General features: G+C 44.0%; 1 long non-coding RNA gene across 1 annotated transcript in view; it reads left to right on the plus strand.

The window, feature by feature from the left end:
- LOC143483078 (uncharacterized) overlaps nt 1-16,198 on the plus strand; it is a 60,888-nt gene extending 44,690 nt beyond the window's left edge. The window contains exons 3-4 of the long non-coding RNA XR_013122380.1: nt 5,657-5,768; nt 16,072-16,198. This is a non-coding gene — a long non-coding RNA (uncharacterized LOC143483078). The remainder of the gene's footprint in view (nt 1-5,656; nt 5,769-16,071) is intronic.
- The last annotated feature ends 5,494 nt before the right edge of the window (nt 16,199-21,692 follow it).

Here is a 21,692-nt window from a genome sequence, read left to right on the forward strand (position 1 = left end):
CCACTCGGAACCCCAGTGTAAACAAACCGAATCTGAGCCCCGGTGTAAACAAACTGACTCTGAACCCCAGAGTAAACAAACTAACTCTGAACCCCAGTGTAAACAAACTAAATCTGAACCCTGGTATAAACTATTGCTTTTAGCTCATTCCATTATACCATTTCGACATCTCTAGCTTCCTTTTGTGATATAATTGTGTATAATTTTGTATAATTGTGACACATATGTGAAACTCTCACCCATTAAGAAACAGAGAATAGAAGCCGAAGCACCATGATTGGTTGCAGTCAAGCTGGCGGTTGTAATTCTGCGCAATGATTGGCTGATTGGTGAAGTCTCACCCCAACAGACTGCCAACATGCTTTCTTTAACTCATCCCTAATGGGTTTGATTCCTAGGGCCATCACATACACTGTCATACAGACAAATCTTGGATACTGTTAGCCACATTGGAAAACTTTTTGAAAACCACAGGCATGGTTGGGCTAGTCACAACACCCGCTGGGGGGGACAGGCGTCCATGATTCGTTTGGTAAGGATCCTCCAGGCTAAATTCAGTGTATTTCACCAGGGACTCTGAATGAGATAATTTCAGAGTGTAACATCAAAATTTGCTCCTTGGTAGTCTCTGAGTATGTCCTAGCTATAATGAGCTTTGCACCTGTGTTTGGATTTAATCCACTTTCGCTGTAATTCTGAGGGGAGTTTGAAGTCACCCACAACAGAGTCTGACTGTCAGAACAGAGTTTGCATTCTTGACAAGTCACGAGACCGTGGATGTTTGATGCCCCGGACAAAGATGGCCGGCCTTTACTTGAAGCACACAGGCTGTCACCCAATCAGGACAGGCAATTTAAAAGATGTGACAGTGTTACAGAGACGGAGGCTGTGCCCTGGAGTTGATGACGTCCAACTCACTAATGAAGAGCCCCTCAAAGGGACCAGAGGACTATATGTAGTCTAGTTCACACTCAAACTAGTTCATATAGTCTAGTTCACACTCAAACTAGTTCATATAGTCTAGTTCACACTCAAACTAGTTCATATAGTCTAGTTCACACTCAAACTAGTTCATATAGTCTAGTTCACACTCAAACTAGTTCATATAGTCCAGTTCACACTCAAACTAGTTCATATAGTCTAGTTCACGCTCAAACTAGTTCATATAGTCTAGTTCACACTCAAACTAGTTCATATAGTCTAGTTCACACTCAAACTAGTTCATATAGTCTAGTTCACACTCAAACTAGTTCATATAGTCCAGTTCACACTCAAACTAGTTCATATAGTCTAGTTCACACTCAAACTAGTTCATATAGTCTAGTTCACACTCAAACTAGTTCATATAGTCTAGTTCACACTCAAACTAGTTCATATAGTCTAGTTCACACTCAAACTAGTTCATATAGTCTAGTTCACACTCAAACTAGTTCATATAGTCCAGTTCACACTCAAACTAGTTCATATAGTCCAGTTCACACTCAAACTAGTTCATATAGTCCAGTTCACACTCAAACTAGTTCATATAGTCTAGTTCACACTCAAACTAGTTCGTATAGTCTAGTTCACACTCAAACTAGTTCGTATAGTCTTGTTCACACTCATATTAGTTCGTATAGTCTTGTTCACACTCATATTAGTTCATATAGTCTAGTTCACACTCAAACTAGTTCATATAGTCTAGTTCACACTCAAACTAGTTCATATAGTCTAGTTCAGACTCAAACTAGTTCATATAGTCTACGTCACACTCATATTAGTTCATATAGTCTACGTCACACTCATATTAGTTCATATAGTCTACGTCACACGCATACTAGTTCATATAGTCTACTTCACACTCAAACTAGTTCATATAGTCTAGTTCACACTCATACTAGTTCATATAGTCTACTTCACACTCATATTAGTTCACATAGTCTACTTCACACTCATATTAGTTCATATAGTCTAGGATTCAAGGAGGTTTGTTAATTACACTGTATGTCCATGACATATAATATAATCAAGATACTGTTTCTCTCTCACCTAACACGTAACACATAACATTTAATTTAAAGAATGAAGAGTAAAGTAAGTAATATTCATTAAATAATGATGATAATAGTAATAATAGTGCTGAGGTATTAGTGTTCACTGTGCAAAATAGCAGTAGTGCAAGTATTATTGTAAGGGATGAGAATATTGCTAGTGTAGCTTTATAGCAGTGCAATTCAGTCAGTAGCAGCATGATTGAAGTAGTTCTGGTGTGCAAAATGATCTTATGTATATATGTAGAGCCAGTCTGTTGATTGCATCCGTGCCGTCTGCCCACTGAACCCCATAGTATGTCTGTCACCAGGCGAGTCGCTGTATCGTCTCCTAGCAAAACTCACGTGACACGTGAATGTTCACGTGAGTGTGTGACGGGTGCCACGGCCTGTTTGTAGTCTGCAGCGTCCCGTTAAAATGCCACGTCTTCCACCTGCCAGTATGGCAAACGTCAGTTATGAGTCAGAACAAATCGCCACCAGACAAACGGGGCTGCTCAGTTCAGATCATGTCTCGTCTCTCTGCTCTCCCGACGTTTAATCAGTTCACTGTAATCCAGAGTCCTTGAGTGGTGGTGGGTTTGTATACTGAGCTGTATGGTGTGTGGGGGAAGGGAAGCGTGTCTAACGCTTATTCTACCGCACACCGGCTCTCACTCACACACACAAGAATCAACCTCACCTACACCAGATCTCCTCGATTTCACTGCTCACCTACACCAGATCTCCTCGATTTCACTGCTCACCTACACCAGATCTCCTCGATTTCACTCCTCACCTACACCAGATCTCCTCGATTTCACTCCTCACCTACACCAGATCTCCTCGATTTCACTCCTCACCTACACCAGATCTTGATTTCACTGCTCATCTAAACCAGACCTAAACCATGTCACTGGAATGCTTCGTGGGCGTGATGTAAAGTGCGTTTGCGTGACTGTCCTGGTCCAGACGGCCCCCTCATCGTGAGAGGAACAGGGAGAAGATCAGATGATGGAAGAAGGAGCTTGAGCTGTCCAGCAGTTGTTTGACCAAAGATAACACCACACCCCCCTCGACCCCCACTCATACATGCACCAATAGTATTTTTGTAAGTACTCTTCAGGCCTACTCTGATGTAGATAGCAGTGTTTCTTCTCACACCAGCTGGATGGTGTCCACCTCTGCTGTAGCCCTGACAACAGTGTCCATGCAGCGTTCATTCACGCGTTGAGGACACACGGCGATGAGGACACAGGGTCATGTGATTCTGGAGCAGTGCATTCTGGATGATCATTTACTCTTTGACGTCTGTGACCTGTATGTGTTCATGTGGCTGTGCTTAAGCTGACTGATCTGTCTGGAAAACGGAAGAAAATAGTTCTAGAAAAAATGAGGATGGCTCTGCAGGGTGTGTGTGTGTGTGTGTGTGTGTGTGTGTGTGTGTGTGTGTGAGATATAGAGATATAGAGGTTGTCTAGGCAGCACGGCGTCGTGCTAACAGGCTAAGGGAGCAGTGGGCCTGCACTCCCTGCTGTGTGTGTTTTAAGAGCGGCCCTTATCCGGGTGGCATGACTTTATTAGCACCTGCACTGATTCAGCACAGCAGGGGGAAGCAGATTAATCAGACCCTGTATAGTTGGAGTTCCAGTGATCACCTCTGATTGGTGCATTGAGAGAGAGGGAGAGGCATAGGAACAAAATGGGAGAGATGGAGAGAGAGAGAGTGAGAGTAAGTAGGAGAAGGAGAGGAGGGAGAGGGGGAGAGATCGAGGGTGAAAGAACCATTAGCATTACCGGTCTGAACATGACTCAGACAGAATATTTTGAACTGATTCTTTGCAGGTTAAACAGGAAGGGGATGTTCAGACATCACACACCGTGACTGATGGTCTCAGTCCTCCATAAAACACTGCTGCTTTGTTGGAAGTGCAAACCCACTGGACTTGGGCCACCGATGCTCCAGTGACCCAAAGAACCCTCTTTGTCACGTGAGCGTGCACGTGATCACGTGCACGTGAGAGTGCACGTGAGCGTGCACAAAGAGTGCTCTCCCATTAGGTTTGATCTGGAGCTTTTTAATTAGGGGTTGTTTGTGTGTACATGTGACAATGGAAGAGAACAGTAACGTTCAAACTGACTAATGAAGTTCTTCCTGAACGTTTCATCAGACAAGCAGCACTGCAGGATACATCAGCAGGACCTAATTAGGTGTAGGGTCCATATCCCATGCTGACATCACACCACGAAGACCATGAAATTAAGTGTGTTTGTCCGACTGAGCTGTGAAGGATTGATCTGAATTAACAACTGTCCAACTGTCCAACAACTGAAGACCTGTCCATACTGTCCATACGTGTGTCCCTTGGTAAGTGAAGTAAACCTTTAGTCATATAAATGCACCTTATGGTGGAATCTGAATTCAGAAGTTATAGTGTGGTTTGAATTTGAATCAGTTGTGAGAATATGGTGTGGTTTACAATGTGTTTCCATGGACAACGACAATACAAAACCTAAAATAAAAGAAGGCTCTAGAATGATGTAGTAGTGAAGTATACACACACACAAACCTAAGCTCACAAACACACACACACATACACACACACAGACACACAGACACACACACACACCAGGGCAACCCTCGCACATCAGGACGACACTCACACACAAACACACACACCAGGACGACACACACACAAACCAGGGCAACACTCACACACCATGGCAACATTCACACACCAGGATGACACTCGCACACAAACACTCACACCAGGAAGACACACTCACACCAGGACGATACACACACACACTCACACCAGGAAGACACACTCACACACCCACACCAGGACGATACACACACACACTCACACCAGGATGAAGCTCTCCTTAATAAATTCTTTTGCTGTTTTAAGCAAAAGAAACCTCTCTCTCTCTCTCTCTCTCTCTCCCTCCCTCTCTCTCTCTCTCTCTCTCTCTCTGTGTGTGTGTCTCTCATATCCCCCCCCCCTCTCTCTCTCTCTCTCTCTGTGTCTCTCACCCCCCCCCCCCCCCTCTCTCTCTGTGTCTCTCTCTCTGAAAAAGAATACGGTATCCAAATCTCACCGTGTTAGCCCCTCAAATATTAATCATTCACTTCACAAAGTCACATCAGCTTAAGTTGATGCAGTTGGCAGTGATGGTGTAGATGTGAGATATCTGTATATCTGTGGGAATATGCAGTATCTTCTTTTAAGTCAAAGGTGCAAAGATGCATGTAAATGTTTTCATGCTGTTCTGTGATCAGTGAATAAAACTGTGTGTCATCAGACCTCCGACACTCAAACGTGGCGTGCCCATGTAAGGCCGCTCAGACAAAAGGGGTTTAAAGAAAGTCTCTTAATACTGGAAGGACGCAGTCAGAACTCAGCCGCAGGTTTTAGTCGGGGCAAATCAGCCTTCATGTCCACCGTGCTGCCCTCCCTGACCCTCCCTGAGAGAGGGATTTCCAAATAGTTATTCTCTATATATGATGTGTGAGCACCACTGTATCATGTTATATAACTGAGAGTGTTGAAGAAATACACAGACTGAAATGTAGTTTTTTGGTTGTATCCTGCAAATCTAAGAAAAGACACGAGGGCCTATTGATTGTAGTCCTGCTCTTTCAGTCAAAGATCCAGCAGAAGAAGACGGTCCCACCAGGACCCTTTGTGCCGGACTGGTTCTCCAACAGATCGGCCCGTAATGAGGAGTCTTCCACCATGGACGAGGCTGACACAGGTAACAATGAGACCAAGGAGAGAGAAGATTTATACTTCAGATAAGCTCATTACCGCACAGTATATGCTAATAGGTGCAGTACCATAGATATATTCAGCCCAAGTAGGTCACCTGGCACTGATAAAAAAAAAATTAAACAACTACTGGGTAGGAGGAGAGGAACCCGAACTGTTGTGGGGAGGATTAGACGGGGAGACTGCGTAATCTCTGGTGCCACACAGACTCCCTGATGAGTGGAGCAAACAGGAGGTCTTAAATCTAAACTTTAAAGCTAGAATCAACACCTCGATTCATGACTGAACTGCACACGAGGTAAAGACGTCATACCCAGTAGAGCAGGCCGTACCAACGTTCCTCCTGAGGGTTCGTGCCCAACACCCCCTCAGTGTTGGCATTCCTCCGTCTTTACTGATCTTGTGATTGTGTGAAGGTTTTGCATCTTTATCCAGAAATGGAATAATAGATGTTGATAAGTGGTCTGAGAGTCCAGAAAAGTCCTTATTCTGGACCCCCATCCTAGAAATGGAAAAACGTTCCATATTTGGGCAAAACTTTGAAACCGCTTCTCCCTCGTCCACAAGGATCTGGATTATTTGTAATGAGGCTAAATGAGGAATAAGAAGATATTCACCAACTAGAGGAGCTTCAGTTCCTGAGCATCAGAAAACTCTCCTTCATTAGGTCCCCTGTCACCTCTGACCCCCCATCCCCTCACATAATACAATATTATACATAATATATATAATATATTCTAATGACAATCATAATGATAAGAACAATGTCTGCATTTCTAACCATACCTGTCAAGTTTTGTATTTAAAAATACGGGACATTTCCCGTATATGACGTCATCGCCTAATTTGCATAATCTGTTATTTGCATATAGCCGCAATCAAGGCTGTAGAAGAAACGAAAACATCTTTGGAGTGGCAAAAGTGAAGAAAAAACACCCCAAATATGTTTTGAACTACAAATGAATTAAAAAAATAAAAAAATTCTAGTGGTATTTCTAGCTACAAATGGGGACATCTCCTGGGCATATTTCTGTGCCTTTAGCCCGCGTTTGTGCTTGGCAGATTGTTCGTGCTGACGGACATCGTTCCTTCCCCCATGAGAGACACTAAAATCACAGCTACATATCTTACAGAATGAGTAGCTATGCCCCTTCATGCTCCACTTTAGGAAAGTAAATTCCCTGTCGCATTCGTCAAGGTACTTACACGTATGCTTAGCTTTTTAGGCAGGACTGCCTTCTCTTTAAATCCTGATTTGTTGTTCCACGTTTGCTCCCACTGTCGACACTAAACCCGCGAGTTTTAATTTATATATTTTTTAAAGCATTCATGTGCCGCGCCAAACAGAATTCTGTCACTAGCCTCGCGAGAACTGCTATCTGCAGTAGTCTGGGTGGCAGTTCTCGCGAGGCTAGTGACAAAATTCAAAAGTTTGGAGCGGCATATGAATGCTTTAAAAAAATAAAAATTGAAAACTGAAAATACTGGACAAATACGGGAAAATAAAAATACGGGATGTCGCCGGGACAGAGCGGTAAAATACGGGACTGTCTCGGCCAAAACGGGACACTTGACAGGTATGTTTCTAACCAGAGCACATACATTAATGAATATCTGATTTAATAAATAAATGGATAACTGAGACGTACACTTTAAAAGATGCAGATATGATAGGACCTTAGAAAAAGGCGTGTTACGTGAGGACGAGCGGAGAGAAAGGCGTGTTACATGAAGACGAGCGGAGAGAAAGGCGTGTTACGTGAGGACGAGCGGAGAGAAAGGCGTGTTACGTGAGGACGAGCGGGGAGAAAGGCGTGTTACGTGAGGACGAGCGGAGAGAAAGGCGTGTTACGTGAAGACGAGCGGAGAGAAAGGCGTGTTACGTGAGGACGAGCGGAGAGAAAGGCGTGTTACGTGAGGACGAGCGGAGAGAAAGGCGTGTTACGTGAAGACGAGCGGAGAGAAAGGCGTGTTACGTGAGGACGAGCGGAGAGAAAGGCGTGTTACGTGAGGACGAGCGGAGAGAAAGGCGTGTTACGTGAGGATGAGCGAGGAGAAAGGCGTGTTACGTGAGGACGAGCGGAAAGGCGTGTTACGTGAGGACGAGCGGAGAGAAAGGCGTGTTACGTGAAGACGAGCGGAGAGAAAGGCGTGTTACGTGAGGACGAGCGAGGAGAAAGGCGTGTTACGTGAGGACGAGCGGAGAGAAAGGCGTGTTACGTGAGGACGAGCGGGGAGAAAGGCGTGTTACGTGAGCGGTACAATCCAGCAGGTCAGGACCTCCTCCACATCAGTAACCAGGGTGACGCGCGACGTCTTGAACCCTCAGGCCTCGCAATCGTTTTGAACTCAGGCTTGACTCCTCCAGATTACAACAACAAAGACTTTAAAAAATTAAACAAACAAGATGCTATAATCTGTCACCTAATTGTTGGGTAATTATGCCATAAATCACCGCCACCTCTCCCCAGTTATTAGCGTGGTGCTTGGCAGCTGCCGGATGTGTCTCCAGACTCGTCCCTGGGTCGTAAAAGCGCTCAGGTGCCATGACACACAGTGTTCTGTTGCCCCTCGGGCCACACCCACGGCAACGGCAGGGCCAAACACACACTCTCAGCCCCGACTTAAGAACGGAGGATTTAACGCTGCATTGCTGTAGAATGTCAGTGTTGGTGTTTAACCAGCTTAGCGTAGTGGGATTATACACACACACACACACACACACACACACACACACACACACACACACACCTGCCACGTCGGTTCACACTGCTATCATTGTGTTTGCACCAGCGAGCTGCCTAAAGGAACAATGCCAAAGTATTTTTCAAACAAAAGAATCGCACAGAGCAGCATAGAATAGAGCAGGGGAAGGTGTGTGTGTGTGTGTGTGTGTGTGTGTGTGTGTGTGTGTGTGTGTGTGTGTGTGTGTGTGTGTGTGTGTGTGTGAGTGAAAGAGCCTTTGAGTTCAGCAGTACCAGATTAGAAACACACGCCTGGTCCGGGGGCCCCTCATCTCAGATTGACAGTCCAGGCCTTGATTTCCCAGGAGTCCACAGTAAGAAATGTGCTAAAATAAGGATCTCTGACGTTACGTCAGATGACGATGATTGTTCTGTGGTGAAGGTTTTTAGGGGGCAGCTGGACAGAAGGAGAGGTCTGCTTTGAGATCTGAGATCCACACTTCCACACCTCCACACCTTCACACTTCCACACCTTCATACTTTCACACCTCCACACCTTCTCACCTCCACACTTCCACATCAGAACCAGCAGCTCTGACCGGGCCTACAGCTAGTCTAAAGCTTCCTGTTCCTTTGCTTGGCGGTCCGTCAGTGTGTGAGTCTGTTCGTTTGTTCGTTCAGTCAAAACTTGAGCTTGTCAAAAGTTGAGCCCCTTCCATATCTCTGTACATCTTTCTGGTAAAGTCAGAATTCTAAACTTTGTTGGCGTTAATTAAGTGTCCTACACGTTTCTGTCTCGTGCTCTTGCACTGAGAGGTTGTTTCTTCTCTGGCTTTCTGTGCCAGTCACACAGGCAGCTACTGAGGTAAATCAAAGAGACACATCACAAAAGATCTGGAAGACAGAGACACAAGGAAGCAGGATGTTTATGTGATGTGTCGTTGAAGAGAAGAGTAAGTTTCTGTGACAATTCAGAGGCTGTTCTCCTGCCCCAGGGGCAATATGAGTATTTCAGTTCCAAACTCCAAAGCGTTTAGTAGTCTGCAGAGACGATGGTGTCAGGCGGTACTGTAGGGCCTGTGGCTGGAGGAGAGGAGGTATCAGACATCGCACGTCTCAAAGGAGGATCACGCACTGTTCATCCTGCCAGATTTAATCCTCGCTCCTGTGATGCATGAAAGGTTCTGCGTGGCAGTCCATGAGGTTGCCTGGAGTCCTCCGTATGCCCTGATCTAACACACCTGCCTCAGCCCCCGAACAGCCCCGTAAGAACCTGAGACACAGCTCAAGGGAGGAGGCTACAGCAGCGCCGGGGGGCGGAGCCTGTGAGCCATCACTGTACAGGAAACAGGGCAGGTACAGCAGTGCCTGGGGGCGGAGCCTGTGAGCCATCACTGTACAGGAAACAGGGCAGGTACAGCAGTGCCTGGGGGCGGAGCCTGTGAGCCATTACTGTAATTTAGATATATATGCGGGTGCAGTGCACTGTGGATAAGTGTGGATGCAGTGCAGTGTGGGTAAGTGCGGGTGCGGTGCATTGTGGGTAAGTGCGGGTGCAGTGCAGTGTGGGTAAGTGTAGTTGAAATGCTTTTCCCCCATCTTAGCAGTTTAAGTGCTCCAGTGATGTCTGGTGAGAGTCCCCAAGGATATTTTGGTTAATAGACCATTATAAGGCAGTAGAGCTAGACTGTAATAGTTCATATGATCATTATGGGGATTCGGGAGTTTGATTGTAAGTGTAATAATAATTGGAGCATTATGAGGCTTTTGGAGGAATATGCCCAATTTAGTAGTTATACAGCCATTGTCTACTTACAAAGTGGCCAGATGTTTTATAAAGCCTCTAATACAGCAGCTCTTCAATAGCTCAGTAGCTCCAACCATCACCTGATGGACGGGTCAGATGTGTTGAGATTCATGTAGGATCCATTTCCATGAATGCCTTTTTGCCCAAACGTGCTCTTGTTTACTGACTGCAGGTAAACACATGAAACGTGCTCTTGTTTACTTGTTTACTGACTGCAGGTAAACACATGAAACGCACGTTGACTTGGTTGGTCTTCCAGTCACCACTAATCACATCGTTTGGCCCTGAGCAGGACAGACGAGCAAATCCACAAGTGTTCTGGTGAAGATGCTGAAGGCTGATGTGTGGGTGGGGGGGGGGGGTGACCTAACTTCACTGACCTACCTCCACCCACCGCCTGACCTAACTCCACCCACCGCCTGACCTAACTCCACCCACCGCCTGACCTAACTCCACCCACCGCCTGACCTAACTCCACCCACCGCCTGACCTAACTCCACCCACCCACCTGACCTAACTCCACCCACCATCTTGCACCAGTGATGGAGGTTAAACGCACTTTACTGGGTGTAAGTTGGATAGATGGTGCCGTCTGTACTCTAATATGCGATTATAGATTTCACACTGCTAAACAAGCTTGCTGGTTGTGTTTTCTGTTCTTGATATATACAAGTATCAGTGCTTTAACCTGCGTGTGGACCGCGGTGGCCAGACGCAGGCACATTTCTTTGTTAAAGTGAAATTTTTTCAAGCATTAGTAAAAGGAAAAATAGATACAATTAAAAGCCTTAATGGTGAAAGTGGACTGGCTCAAAGTGAGATTAATAGTGTATATGGAGAAATGTGTCGTGATTATGGTGTCCTTTACTGAAAAGAACAATGTGGCTCCAGCATATGGGAGTGCCTACAGCTATGGGAGACCTTGTTAAATATGATTAGCTAGAACTGGTGTAAAAACACGCTGATGACAGCACTGTGTGTGTGTGTGTGTGTGTGTGTGTGTGTGCGCTGTAACTGTGGATGAAGGAGCAATAGAAGAGTTTAGCCACTGTGCAATAGAGTTCAGTGGAAAACCTCTATAAAAATAGTATTACTGATGTGTGTGTGTGTCTGTGTGTGTGTTTATGCGTGTGTGTGTGTATTTGCGTGTACGTGTTAATGTGTGTCTGTGTGTGTGTCTGTGTGCCTGTATGTATGTGTGCGTGTGTCTATGTATGTGTGTGTGTGTTTATGTGTGTGTGTGTGTGTGTATGTCTGTGTGTGTATGTCTGTGTGTGTATGTCTGTGTGTGTGTGTCTGTCTGTGTGTGTGTGTCTGTCTGTGTGTGTGTGTCTGTCTGTGTGTGTGTGTCTGTCTGTGTGTGTGTGTCTGTCTGTGTGTGTATGTCTGTGTGTGTCTGTGTGTGGGTGTGTGCGTGTCTGTGTGTGTTTGTGTGCGTGTCTGTGTGTGTTTGTGTGCGTGTCTGTGTGTGTTTGTGTGCGTGTGTGTGTATGTCTGTGTGTCTGTATGCATGTGTGTCTGTATGCGTGTGTGTGTGTGTGTGTTTGTGTCTATATGTGTGTGTGTGTGTGTGTGTTTGTGTGTGTGTGTGTGTGTGTGTGTGTGCGTATGTGTGCGTTTGTGTGTGTCTGTGTATGTCTGTGTGTGTGTATGTCTGTGTGTGTGTATGTCTGTGTGTGTGTGTGTATGTCTGTGTGTGTGTGTGTGTGTGTGTGTGAGAGAGAGAGAGTCTTGTCTGTAATGTGAGGTCAGTTCTAAAACAGAAGCTGCCTCGCGCCACATCTGTGATAACTGATCGATAAATAATCTGCACATGACCCTGCTCCATCTCTGCCTCATCCATCACACTATCCACCTGCTCTATCTGTCACTGGGCCCAATCAACTGGGCCCACATGAGCAATAGCGCCTGTAGCACCAGTTCATCATAACACACATTGTGTTGTTATTTTGATAAAGGAATATGGACCTGAAAAACACATTATCAGCCCCTGACTAGAGTCTGATGATTCACTGATTGCTGATTGGCTGTGGTGAAATAGGAAGTGTTTGATTGGTTGGGAATACAATATGCCCAACATGCAAATCCAAACTGTACTGTTACAGTAATAATAAATAATAAACCTAATCCTTTTCATGTAGGAATATCTATTTATCTATTTTATCAAATTGGGAGAAATATAATGATTTTGATATTGAAATTGGAGCAAGGGAGTAAGAAATGTACTGAACACTTAAGAGTCAAGGTCAGACAGACTACACACACACACACACACACACACACACACAGTCCAAAAGAGTCAAGATCAAACAGAATACACACACACACACAAACTCTCACACAAGTTCAGGTTACATTAGGCCATCACATAAGGAGTTTGACTGAAGCTTATAACTCAAAATTTACACCTGTGACCTTGGAAAATCAAGAAATGTCCCTGTCGCCATGGCAATTAATTGTTGTGTAGCTCACAATTGTCACACAAATAATTGGGATCAATTATTTTCGTAGTGTGTGAATATGACATTATACTATTATAGTATATTATCATAGTATATACACTATTTTAATATGTGTATATAATAGTATACTATTATAGTATGTGTATAATTGTATATTATTAGAGAATGTGTATATAATATACTATTAGAGTATTTGTGTGCCTATAAATACTATAACACTCACACATATATAGCTTTTAATAGTGAAACTGGAAAATACCATGAATTATTATGCTTATAATTATGGCAAAATAAACTGCATTATAAAAAATAAACTGTAAATTAAAATAAATGTACTACGGCCAAAACATCATTAAAATAATGTGGGTTTTGGTGCAGGGTCCCAGAGACTGTGTGCACACACAAAAGTGAAACGGTTAATTTCATCGCATGTGATGACCCTTCAATTCTGCAATACTTAAACATGAATGTAAACTAATGTGTAGAATAACCACACAAACATGAAGTAATTACATTTGTATAACTAATGTGTGGGATTACCTAATGTAACGGGAACAAGGTTTAATTAACAGAAAAGACATCTGAGTTGATTTCGAGACTCTAGTTAGCAGCTGTCCGAATTCTGGAAGTCATCTGAGACAGTGTCAGCAAAACAAGCATATGATCATTTTTGTGTTTGATAAGTAACGTGATGACTTTATCAGTAACGTGATGACTTTATCAGTAATGTGACTTTAGAAGAGTCCACACGCACTCACAGTGGTTGGTTGAGCCTACATCAACCACACAGATCACTGTATTCACTGTTTTGAGGACGTCAAAGTTAAGAGAGGTTTCTTCCCCCACTCCCGTCACACCAGCTGCTGAGCTTGTTTTACTAACAATACTTCGCCATTTGTTATTTACTGCACTGCAGAATTGCGCGAACACAAAGGCAGCGTTTGGGAAGGCATCCGTGTTTTTTCTCCATTTTCTTTCGCTAAGTCTCGACGTCCCACTCCGGTAATAAGTGGAGGGCGGCATAAGTTTATCAAACACAGTTCATCATGGTGCGGTGGGTGTAAAACGCGGCTGCTCTTTTGCGTCGCGTGTCGGGTAAATGACTTCAAATGGCCTTATCTCACCTCGTTATCTTCATCTGTCACCATTTCCTGGAAAGGCCTTACTCGGGATGCAGGGGAACCCAGTGGTTGTAATGGGCTCACAGTCCCACAATGCCATGGGTCTAAAGGTCAGTGTGAAGTGGGCGACCCAATTAGGAGCAGATAAGATGATGAATGTGAGAAGACTACCATACGAGACCTTCCTTTAAATAAAGCTTCTGTGTTTGGGTGTCTGAGGTTCTCCCACCCCTGACTTTCTCGCTCTCTTGCTCTCTCTAACTCCCTCTCTCCTCTCCTCTAACCCTTATCCTGTCTTCTCCCATTCATCTTATTCTTACTAATTTTATTTTTCATATAGTATGTTGCTATCTTCCCGCTCCTCTTTGTCCCCTCTACCTCTCCAACTCCTCCCTCTCTCCCTCCCTCTCTCTCTCCCTGTTCTCTCTCTGTCCACCTTCTCCTCCGAGCGAACACTTCACCGTCTTTATTGCCATGCACAGAGACGTCTCTCGGCGCTAAATTAGCTCATTTCGGAGGCGAACGCCTCTTGGACAATTCCGCCCAATTTTCCCTGACCAAAGTTGACATTTAATTCCTGAGTTGCGGCGGGGGCCTTTCTCCGGGCTTCCAGATTCATTATTCTAAAGAGCCTTTACACCCGGAACTTCACGCCCGTGATGAGCTCGCTTTATTGGGCCTCTGAATTGGTGTAATGGCCAGAGCGTACGCACACACCCAGCACTGTCTGGACTGGAGATCCACCAACAGTTCCTCTGAGAACCTCACCTGCTTTGGAGAGTCAGTCAGTGCCTCTTCAGAGGGCTTGAGGAAAGGCTTGGTTATGGCCAACACGCCCGGCCTGCCACCACGCACACGGAGACCCCTCCTCCTCTTGATCTGTGCTCCTGCCTTTGTGCAGATGACAGTGTGATATCTGGGGATGGGGTGGTTGAAACATTTAACATTACGTGTGTTTGGATAAGGACACCATTTCTGTGTTTCAGTGTGTTAATTAATCTTAATAAATCCACAGTCTTATATAGGGTTAATGTAGTGTGTAAGACTGTGTAATAGGGCCAATGTAGCTGAAATGTGTACTATGAAAACGTACTTTGAATTGCACAAGTGGAGTGGAAACCAGACGGAGCTCATCAGAAGTGCGTTATCGCCACGGAGACCACGTCTGCATGCAGAATGAAATAGATTCATGGAAAGTCGTTGTTGTGACACAGAACCTGCTCTGAGCGACGAGCTTAATGAAACGGCGGCGATGGGCGAGAGGACGTGGACGCGTGGGTCACGGCTGCGGAGGGGAACGTGGGAACACCGAAGAGAAAAATTCCCACACTGCCCCTGAAACTCGCGCTGCCTTCCTCTGTCAGCCGTCAGCCGGCGCTAAGTGACAGTCTGACTGACGGCTGGGACACTGTCAGTGTTGACCGACTGCCGTATCGTTGTGTGCAAATCAGGTTAATGCGCAGCTGGGGTGGAGTGGGGGGGTGTGAGCGCCATGCTAGCGGGAGCATGTACGTCGTCCCGCGGTCTTGCTAGCGGGAGCGGCGGTGCGCAATACAGACTCCGCCCAGTCCAGAAAGGCAATGACACGCCTGCCAGCTCCCATCACGCTCACCTTCCCCACAAGAGCTACCCGATTGGACGAGGGCGTCGCTCTGAATCATGGGGGGAGGAGACGGACAGACGGATGGATGGACGCGTTATCGGATGGATGGATGGGTGGGTGGGTGGGTAGGTGGGTGTGTGTATGGTCATGGTGTGTGTGAGATGAGAGGTGAATGTTGAAACTGTGAACAAAGTACTGGGTTTCGACTTTGAAGTCGTGGTTTAAAGAGAGGAGGAACGTTGCTAATTTGGTCAGGTTGGCTTAGTAATGAAAAAAAGCAGTGAATCTTTCTTCAATGGGACTAATCCTTTAGAAAAGGAAATTACATTCGCCTCAGGGGAGAGGGGTATGAAAGGGTGGGGGTGTAGTGGTCAGGTGGAGGAGGGTGGTGCAGGTAAAAGCCCCTCTGTCTTGATGGAGAAAGGTCAGAGGTCATATCCTCCACACGGTTCAGACAGAGAAACCCAGCTGTTATTTCCCCAGAGGAAAGCGGGGGGGGCTTAAGACAGAACACAGCCCCCGACTGTGATTCAGACGCACGTCACACGTCCACTGCCCTCACGTTCACGTCACACGCCCTGTACCTCTCACATGGGTCACGTTTCATTACAGATGTCACTGGGGTCATTTGGGAGAAAATGCAGAGGGCTGGATTACCCGCTGGGGTCTGCGGCCCGATGTTCTGGGATGATGGGGCTTAGCCAATGGCCCAAGGACCTTCTGGCTGTGGTGTTGATGCACAACCCTGTGCAGCAGGGAGTGAGATTTCTTGTTTTGATGTGAGATGTACTCAAGAGCCACCATGTCCTTTCTGGGTGCCAATTATACATATTTATTATTTGTTTTACCATAAATGTGTTTTTGAACATTCTATAGGCACACACAAAAACACACACACACGTTCACGCGTGCATAAACTGTGAATGTATTCTGAGACACTATCCCAGTTGTCGTGAAAGGGCATGCCTCTATTTGTGTTCAGTGGGGAAATTAGCCCTGCAAAATAACAAATGTAATCTAGGAAGTGTGTCCGGTGGAGTCGCGCTTTGACTCGGCAAGGAAAACCAGTGATGACATCGTTGCATAATTAGGTTGGAGAGAGACGATGTGAGCAGACAGGCCTTCCATTTAACATTCAGACAACCAGCAAGGACAAGCACTCCTGATACTCGGAGCAAATTGCCTTCTCTTATTCACACACACACACACACAAACAAACATACACACAGCGACAACAGCAACAGTTCTGGCAAATTGGACTTTTGAAATGCTACTTGCACTTGACTGTATGAGCTCATATTTTTAACATTGGAAATTCAAAAGCCCAAAGCTGTCAGGGTTAGCACACAAACACACTGGACATGTTCACACACAGCCTAATTCAGATAATCTGCACTGGTTTCAGCAAGTGATGTTAATTCATACAAAGGATCTGTAAATACACAGGATAATTTTGGCATTATTTTATAGATGCTAGGATAAATACATACAGCCTCTGAGTTTTAGATCAATTTGTCATGTAAATAACATTTCTGGTGTAATTTAGTTTTTTGGGCATTACTCAGAAACAAAAGTGCAGAAAATAGCAAAGCACAAGTGTGTGGGAAGACGCTCCTATCCAAACTGATTTACCAAAGTGGTTTATTTGGTCTCCTGGTCTTCTTAACCCCGTGGTCATACATGTATACCGGCAAGCTTTCACAGATCGCATGATGTACATGTGTCCAGAGATGACATGTTGAGGCAGGTCTTTGATGTGTGTTTTAATTTATTATGTCCTGTAGTACATTAATCTGAATTATGATCATTAAATATGCTAAGCGAAGGTTGGATGCTCTGTTAAATGCTTGTTTTGTTTGGCTGCCATGTCAGATGGTGGTGGGGGAGGGGGGGGGGGGCATATGGAATGGCACCTTTCAACTTTGACCTCGTGCATCAAGTGCCAATCACAGCCGACCACATATCACCTGTGCTTTAGGTCTAAGAGAAGCGAGTGCACGTAGAGTTTGAAGTGTAGGTAATATAGTGTAGATAATTCAGTATAGAATCTATACTATATTACCTACACTACATTACCTACATGATTATATACATATAGGTAATATAGTGGTAATGTGGTATAGATAATGTAGGTTATATAATATATATAATATATAAGCACAGTTTTTATAGCACTGTGATTAGCACAGTTAAGGTTAGCATAGGTAAGCTAGCTAAGTTAACTGGTAGTGATGGCTAGCTAGCTAGCTCTCCATAATTTGACAGTGAGAATGAAAATAAATGTATAATTATATCAAAACAATACTTCAAAAACAAGTCTTCAAACTTCAGACCAACCTCTGTTTTTAGGTAATATAGTATAGATCATGTAGGTAATATAGTGTAGGTAATATAGTCTAGATCATGTAGGTAACAGTGTAGGTAATATAGTATAGATCATGTAGGTAATATAGTGTAGGTAATATAGTATAGATCATGTAGGTAATATAGTGTAGGTAATATAGTATAGATCATGTAGGTAATGTAGTGTAGGTAATATAGTATAGATCATGTAGGTAATATAGTGTAGGTAATATAGTATAGATCATGTAGGTAATATAGTGTAGGTAATATAGTATAGATCATGTAGGTAATATAGTGTAGGTAATATAGTATAGATCATGTAGGTAATATAGTGTAGGTAATATAGTATAGATCATGTAGGTAATATAGTGTAGGTAATATAGTATAGATCATGTAGGTAATATAGTATAGATCATGTAGGTAATATAGTGTAGGTAATATAGTATAGATCATGTAGGTAATGTAGTGTAGGTAATATAGTATAGATCATGTAGGTAATGTAGTGTAGGTAATATAGTGTAGGTAATATAGTATAGATCATGTAGGTAATGTAGTGTAGGTAATATAGTATAGATCATGTAGGTAATGTAGTGTAGGTAATATAGTATAGATCATGTAGGTAATATAGTGTAGGTAAAATATTATAGATCATGTAGGTCAGTGGTTCCCAAACTTTTTCTGCCGTGCCCCCCTTTAGTAGATGAGAATATTTTTGCGCCCCCCCCCCCCCCCCTCCCTAATGACTAGGGATGCACCGATTCACGTTTTTCACTTCCGATACCCATTCATATCTATCTGAGGCTTGGTATCGGCCGATACTGATCCGATACCGATCTGATAAAACAGTGCTGAATCGACTTAAAACATTTTTTTTTTAAACACAGACATACTGAATTACAAGTTTATTGAAAACTCTGCACCAGTATAGCACACTTAAACACACATAAAACATGTAAAAACAGCACAACTTGCATTTGTTCAGTCAGGGCAATTATGAATATAACATTGAATGTAAAATAAATAATACCAAAGAACCTGAAACTTACAAAAACAATAGGTTCACAACTTTGGTCAAACATGAAAAAAATAAACTGCAAGAAACCTTTGAAATGGTTCAAGAATTCTAAATATCATTTAAAATAAATAAGGAGATGAAATAAGAGAAACAGCAATACCTATGCGGCTAGTTTGCTAGCGTTGACATCACGCAGAGCACAAAGCATGTAACGGCCAGAAATATGTGTACTGTCTCTTTAAGGGAGCGAGTTGAGCGCGCGTATGGAATATTGTTGTTATTTAGCTTTCTGCCGTAGAAAACCACTGCTCTTTATTTTATCTTTATTTTATTTCTGTAAGTAACGCATTCAATGAGCTTTGGACAACTCACCAGTTCATGTATGAACAGTCAAGTAATGATGGAGCCCAGGTTTATTTTGGTTAACCAGCACATAAACGGACTAAGTGGAATAGCACCAGCGCGAGTACGAGTGAGTGATTCACCTCTTCTCTGTGTGCTTCGTGTTTCACTCGCCTGTTAACTGTCCAAGTTTTCTGTCCGTGTCGGAGTGTAACTCCGAAAAGCGTTACAAGCATAGAATTAGACTGAATAGATCTGTTTTAATGGATCGGTCACATTGTCACTGATACCCGATCTAGAATTTTTTCAGATATTAATATCGGAATCGGTGCATCCCTAATATTGACACATGTGCACGTTTTACTTTCAAGCTCCGCGCCCCCCCTGCAATAGCTCCGCGCCCCACCTAGGGGGCGCGCCCCCCACTTTGGGAACCACTGATGTAGGTAATGTAGTGTAGGTAATATAGTATAGATCATGTAGGTAATATAGTATAGATCATGTAGGTAGGCTAACAGTGTAGGTAATATAGTATAGATCATGTAGGTAATATAGTGTAGGTAATATATTACAGGTCATGTAGGTATTATAGTGTAGGTAAAATAGTAAAGACCTTGTAGTTAATATAGTGTAGGTAAAATAGTATAGATCATGTAGATAATATATTACAGGTCATGTAGGTAATATAGTGTAGTAAGGTGATATAGTATAGATCAGGGGTACTCAACTGGCGGACCGCGGTCCGGATCCGGACCCGAACGCAGTCCTGTCCGGACCCAATCTCATTCCTGATTAACCAGACCCTCCAGAAAGTCGCGATGTTGCGATTTGCAACTTCAACGCAACTTCAAGCAAACCCCGCGAATTCAGGGCAGTGTTGCAACTTCAGCCAATCACCGCAACTTTCCCGCAAATTTGACTAATCACTGATGTCGTCTTGATGTGACGTCGACAAACTCCCGCCTTACTTCCGTATATACGTTCAAGAGGAGCAGACTGAAAGCAGCATGAGCGACGAAAATAACGGCAAAAAGATCGGGAAAAGCATCCCGGTACACTACATGAAAGCGGGGATAAACTGTCCAGATCCGACCCGCGAATTGATTATCTATGGCCCCCTGGATGATATTTAATTACTATTAGAACCGGCCCGCAGGCCACAGCCGCCCGATGGTGTTTTGCACGCACAAACACTACATTCCCCACAATGCAACGGTAGCCCGTGAAGTCACTGCAGCTCACGCAAGCGGCGAGGGTCTGAGATAAAGTTTATAAGTTTAAACTTTAAATTGAGATAAAGTTTAAAGTCAGAGATAAAGTTTATTTATCTCTGATCCATATCTATGAGTTACTAGTTCGCTCTGGCGCCAACCACTGGCGATCGATCTCGATATAATACTTAATTTGTGTCCATTTTACAGGCCGCCCGGTAACAACTTACTTTCGCTAACCCCGCCCCCCCTCCCCCCCCGTCAACAATTAATGTTCGCCACCCCCTCCAGGTTCAAATCTCACTTCAAGCGATCTTGAAATGTTGGCAACCCTGAATAAATAGGTAAATAGATAATTAAAATGGACTACTAAATAGAGGAAACCATACAACATTTACTCCCTATTGTAATGTACTCACAAAAAAGCAAAAAAACACCGCAACTTCCATCGCAATTTTTTTGAAAAACACCCGCAACATCAAACATTTTAGCCCGCAACAATCACAAAAAAGGCCCGCGAAATCCTGGTGGGACTGATTAACTGGATACGGACCAAAACAAAACCGGAGCATTTATTTCAGGGCTATTGACAAAACACTCCGTCACGAGTGTTACGTTTGCCACCCCCGCTCAACAACTTACGTTCGCCACCCCCCTCAACAACTTAAAATAAACCAGGCTTTAAGCCTGCCTGGTTGACGCTTCGCGAGCGACGCGAGGGTCCGCGCGGCGAAAATGACGTAATCGCTGTGGCGCCTCGCGCGCTGTCGGTTCGCGAGGTCGTGCACCTCTCGAATTTTGTAACTTCGCGCGCGCCGCGCTTCAGCGCAATGAACAAAGTCACGTTTTCAGGGTTCATACACCTTTATAAGGTGGAATTAAAGCACTTGTACGTCACTTTCAAGGTCCATTTCAATATTTCCCAGCATGTTAAACATAATTAAGTTAAATATTTATACATATACTCGAAATAATTCGCTTTTTATCACATTATTTAATGGTTGTTTATTTTAAAAACGCCCAATCTTCACGTCTTCACGTTCTCTCATGTTTCGTTCTGGAATTACAAGAGGCTCGTATTTGTTAACCTAATACAAGAGAACTATTCAGTCAGACAGATATTTGTTGTGAAACCAAGTAGTTACAATTTCAAGCATTTTAAAGTACTTTAACCTAAATTCCAGCTCTTTTCAAACCTGAAACACATAGCGACATAAAAATTGGTCAAGTAAATGTTCATTCCCCTGTTTTGAGGGGTGTTTCTACCACATATCGTTTCAGACAAAACACCTATCGTTTCGGAGAACACTGCAGTGACGCTC

The sequence above is a fragment of the Brachyhypopomus gauderio genome, chromosome 19, assembly GCF_052324685.1.
Source record: "Brachyhypopomus gauderio isolate BG-103 chromosome 19, BGAUD_0.2, whole genome shotgun sequence".
NCBI classification, from domain to species: domain Eukaryota; kingdom Metazoa; phylum Chordata; class Actinopteri; order Gymnotiformes; family Hypopomidae; genus Brachyhypopomus; species Brachyhypopomus gauderio.